General features: G+C 50.1%; 1 protein-coding gene across 2 annotated transcripts in view; it reads left to right on the top strand.

Moving 5' to 3' along the window:
* Positions 1–282: 282 nt before the first annotated feature.
* The window catches only part of TP53INP1 (tumor protein p53 inducible nuclear protein 1), a 17,957-nt gene continuing 13,059 nt past the window's right edge, over positions 283–5,180 (top strand). Inside the window, exon 1 of one of the 2 annotated variants that reach the window (XM_040625838.1) lies at positions 283–517. The gene's annotated coding sequence lies outside the window, so the exon portion shown is untranslated. The remainder of the gene's footprint in view (positions 518–5,180) is intronic. The other variant, XM_040625839.1, reaches the window with a different exon arrangement.

Below are 5,180 nucleotides of genomic sequence, written 5' to 3'. Positions count from 1 at the left end.
CCCCTTCCCGGTCGCCCCAGTGCCGGCACCCGACACACACCCCCTTCTCGCCCTCCCTTCCGCTCGCCCCTCTGGTCGCCCCTCTGGTCGCCCCTCCGCGCCCCGGCTTTTGTTGCCCGGGCTTGTTTCTAACTTGAGAGAGTCGCCCGGCTCGGCGCCAGGTCACGTGCGTTAGTGACAACCTCTCGCAGGGCGGCCCCGGGGCCCCCGCGCCGCCGATTGGTGGGGTCGGGCCTGGCGCGGCCCCGGGGCGGGGCGGCCGGGCGGGCGGGCCCGACGGGCGGGCTCAGCGGCCGATCAGCTGTTCCGAGCGCAGCACAACAACAAAAGGAGCGAGACGGGCGGCCGGCGGCCAGTGGTTCAGCAACGGGACAGGCGGGCAGGCTCCGCGCCCCGCGCCCGCCGTCCGGGAGCCGCAGCTACCTCAGCAGCCCCTGCGCGCCGGTCCCCGCCGGTCCCCGCCCGAGCGACGCGCCCGCCGCCTTCGCCGCCCGTCTCCGCTGCCGGTCGGGCCCACGTAAGTGCGGGCGGGGCCGGCGCCCGGGGCCGCTCGCTCCTGCCGGCCCGCGGGCCTCGGACCGGCCGCGGGCCGCGCCTCCCGCCTCTGCCCCTGGCGGCGGCCGGCCCGCGGCCCGGAGGTGCGGGCGGAGGCGGACGAGCCGCGCGCTGGGCGGCGGGTGGGTGTTTGGTTTCTGCCTCCTCCCGCGAGCGTGGCCTGTTTTCTTGGCCGCGGCAGGACCTCCTCCTCTTTCTCCTCCTGCTCCTCCTCACTCCCCTCCACTCCTCCTCCTCCTGCCCTCGGCCGTTGGACTGGCGTCGGGGGCTCCGGGCTCCGGGAGGAGCGACGGCGGCGCCCCGCTCCGCCCGCTCGGCCGCCCCGCGCTCCTCGCCGCCCCCGCCAGCCCTCGACGCCCCGGGTCGCCCTGCGGCCCGGGGAGCCCTCCTCTCTTCCGCGGCCACCAGCGCCTAAAGTGCCCCGGGGGTCCGCCTGCCCGCTGCAAGTCCCCTGACCCTGCTTGATCTTACACCTCGCTCTTTGAGGCTGCACCTGTGGAAGGGGCACTGTACTTGCCCGTCAAGGGTCAGATCCTCATCGTTTTCCCCTGCCGCCGATGGAGCGCTTACTCTGTGCCGTATACTATGCTGAGGGCTTTACGTGCACCAGTTACCGCAGTTGCTCCTCACCGAGACCCTCTGAAGTAGGTTTTATTATCTTGTGGATGGGAAGCCCGAGGCCCAGAGAGATTAAGTTATTTTACTCGAGGCCACACAGCCGATTAAAAAAGGGAATGGTGTTTTCCCTTTCAAAGTTGCAGATGAATTTTATGTGGGCATTCCTCGTTTTGTATTACATTTCCTAGTTGCCTGTTTTCATCATCTTCTGTGTTGATTACAGTTTGGGAGAGGTTAAGGAAGAGCCCCCTTCCATCTGTAACTCCCAAGTATTTGGGCATTTGTTGCTAAAAGAGCCTTTTCTAAATGCAGAGTAGTTTTGGAAAAGGGGAGGAGAAAGTGACCCATGGGGTCATTGAACAGAGGTAATAATGAGGTAAGATCCTGAAATCATTTGCTTGGTAATTGAAATACATTGTTGTATTTGTGAAATCCCTGGGAAGCATTTCATTTTAAGTCACAGCCACTATAATTCTGAACTGGCAGCATAGTTTTTAAAGGCCCCTACCTGGAACCAGGACCTCATTAATTTATATGACCAAGGTCTCTTTTGTTTTTTCATCTCATCTTTTGTTCTTTTCTGTGAATGCTTGCTTGCTCAGTTGTTCCCTCATACTTCTCTTGGGAATGGCCCTACCTTAAAAATGGAAGGTTTATAGGCAGGGAATGACGACTTACTGCTGTCTGTGCCCACTGTCGTTCATCCTTCAGGGCAGACAGTGGTGGGTCTCTGGGAGAATAACCCCCTATGACCGGTTGAATAGGCGTTGTAGAAACAGAACAAGCGAAGACAACTTTCTTGGCTCGGTTTTTCTGCAGTTTACAATCCATTCTAAATTACCAGCACATTTATTTTTCTAAACTAAAAAGGGTGGGCTGTAAGGAGAAAAATCATTTTGAGGCCGCTTTTCAGTGAAGATGTGTTAGGTTCACCACCTGATATTTCGAAACTGTCAAGAAGCCACAACTGTACACATGGTTCACAAAGTTAGATCATCAAAGTTGTGGGTTTTTGTTTTTTTTGTTTTTGTTTTTTTTATTTAAAAATGTTGTTTTTGGAGCCTCCTACTGGCAGTCAAAATCAACTGAAAAGCACTGTTCTCTGAAGTTCATAGAAGCAGAGGTGAGGCTGAAAGGAGCCTGAGCAATCATCATGTGCAGGGAAAAGCAAGACACGTGGACCCACACGGATTTATGCTCTAATGCTGGCTCCACACCTGACCAGCTCTGTCACTTTCGAGCGAGTTACTTAATTTCGGAGCCTCAGTTTCCTGTTAGTGAAACATGACAATTACCTCAACTCACTGTCACGTACAATGAGTATTCAGTAGATTGTAGCTCTAATTATTATATAAACATTTTGCAGATAAAAACATTCAGACCCAAAGATGCTAAGCGGCTTACAGTCACACTGCTGGCTTGGAGTGGACTTAAGTATTCCAAGTTATATTTAATATTCTGAGTTAATATTTACTGGCTGCCTGCTGTGTGTCTGGCACTATTCTGAGGGAGACACACTTAATCCTCACATTGGCACTATCCTCCCCATTTTAGGGATGAGGAAACTGAGGCAGCAAAAGTTTACTAAATACTTAAGTTCATGCAAGCTGCAAACAGCAAAGCCAAGATTTCAAACACAGCAGGGTAATGCCAGAGCCACACTGACTGTTGGTCGCTTGCCTGTCTCAAAAATAAGAAAATAAATTATTCTAACAAGCTCTTCTAGACTAGCAACGCCTTTTCTAAGAATGCTCTTCCCCCTCAGTATTAAACTTAGCCACCTTTCTCTCCCCACAGAGCATTTCTAACTCATGTAATAATACGAAAAGCATTAATGATAAAATGTTAAGTAACAAAGCAGGATACAGTATTGTGCATTCACTAGACGTCCTGATGAAAAGAAACCTTATGTGGAGAAGAAAATGCATAAAATGCTAACAGTGGTTGCAGCAAGGCAGTGAAATAATTATTCTCCCTATTTTCTAAACTGTTTATAATGTAGTTTTGTTTAATTTTAAAATGAAAAAGACTTATTTGGGGAGGGAGGGAGGTCTTTTGAGCCAGGAGAACAGGGACAAAGCTGCCTTCTTGAAATGCTGGGGCCCAGATACTTTGTTTCTTTTCTCCACTGGGGTGAGACTGCCCTGGTAGATTGGCTGAGGTTGGTTAGTTACTGTGGAAAGCTCGCAGATGCCCCAGACAATAGCAGTGCTACCTTACCTAGCCTTCCTTGACCCTACCTCTTTCCGAAATTTCAGAATTGTATTTGTAAATTTGTCCTCTTAGGACACATGCTTTCTCTGGAATTTTCACTTTACTTTTGTTATTACCCTAGAGTTGTAAATATCAAAAAGTCCATGACCGGGGCGCGCCTGGCTGACTCAGTTGGTAGAGTGTGAGACTCTTGATCTCAGGGTGATGAGTTTGGGCTCCATGTTGGGGTTGAGTTTACTTTTTAAAAAATTAAAAGAAAATGTCTGTGACATGTAGTGAGAAGTGAAGTCTGAGGCTCTGCTTTGACTTACAGCTCCACATAGAACCAGCCCCATCAGGAGCCTCCATTTCTGGGCAGGAGCGAAGGTGAAGGATAGCAGTGACTGGATAGGGCCAGTCCCTGGGTAATTGGAAGGTTAGACTATCAAGATTTTAGAGAGATTTTTCTAGAAGGCCAGTAGAAGTATATAATGTGAGTTATATGTACGTTTAAGTTTTCTAGTAGCCACATTAAAAAAGAAAAAGAAATAGGTGAAATTAATTTTTTTAATATATTTTATTTATCCTAACATATTCCAAAATTCCTTCTTATTTCAACATATAATTAACATAAGAATTATTGAGATATTTTACGTTATTTTTGAGGGGGCACTAAGTCTTTGGAAATACACTCTGGTGTATATTTTGAACATCACATCTTAATTCATATGTAAAATTTTCATGAGAAATAGTTCATCAGTTGTTCAGAACATACTTGAAAGTTTCCAAAAATTGACTCAATTGTCAGCTTTCAAATTTGAATTTAAAGTGGATTAAAATTAAATAAAATCTGAAATTCAGATTTTTGGTCATGCAAGTCCTATTTCAAGTGCTCATTCACCTGATGTGCCTTGCGGCCACCTCACTGAACAGCTTTAGCATGTTGGGGGCTCTCCAGCAGCTCCTGTCCTTTCTGACTCCTCCGGAAAGCAGAGCCAAAGGAACTTTGCATAGTTAGTCCTACCCCACTTCCTCATTGTGCTGGAGGTCTATGGGGAGCGTAAAGAGGTGATCCAACACAGTCTCCCATTTTTCTAATGGTGAGACTGAGGCTCAGAAGGGTTAGATTGTTTAGCTCCAGCCACCTATGGTAGAGAGAGAGCCAGAACCCTCTCCTGCCGGTGCCCAGGCCAGCCCTCTTTCCACCTCTCCCCAGGACTCATCTTTGTCCTTCCCACGGGGCCTCAGCAGGTGTGTCATGTAAATGCCAGCTATGACTCAGGACAGATGAGAATGAGCTCTTCCCGTGCCTGGCGGGGCTCCTGAATACTCTGCCCACCCGAGGTTGGTTGCCCTTGCAGGACATATGGGATATCTCAAGGCAGCCTCTGACTTCAGGAAACCAAAAGATTAACTTGTGCTGCCCCATGGAAAGTTCCTCCAGAGGCACCTTTTCTGTGGCAGAGTTGTCTATATTCTAGGCATAAGCTGGCTTCTCTCACCTGGATTTGGAGCTGTAGCCGCGGGGGGTGGGGTGGGGGTGGGCGCAGTTTGCAGTTGGGAACCCGCAGCTGCCCAACCACAATGGCGCCAGCATGGTTTTCTGCCTTGTAGCTGCCACTTAACTGGCCTGGGCCCCAGTAAGTTACCCTCACGTGGCATCGCAGTTGGGGGACAAGGTGCTCCTTCAGGATGAGCAGGGGTTTTCTTGTGGGGTGCTCTGCTTTGCACCCAGCAGCTCCAGCTTCCTAGCTGATGCAGGGCCTGAGGCCAGCCCTGTACTCTGGAGAATTGAGATTATTCTCTCAACTGGT

This window comes from Ursus maritimus, unplaced genomic scaffold, assembly GCF_017311325.1.
Source record: "Ursus maritimus isolate PB19 unplaced genomic scaffold, ASM1731132v1 scaffold_9, whole genome shotgun sequence".
NCBI classification, from domain to species: Eukaryota; Metazoa; Chordata; class Mammalia; order Carnivora; family Ursidae; genus Ursus; species Ursus maritimus.
The sequence above is the reverse complement of the archived record's forward strand: the minus strand, read 5'-3'. Positions and strand labels throughout refer to the sequence as shown.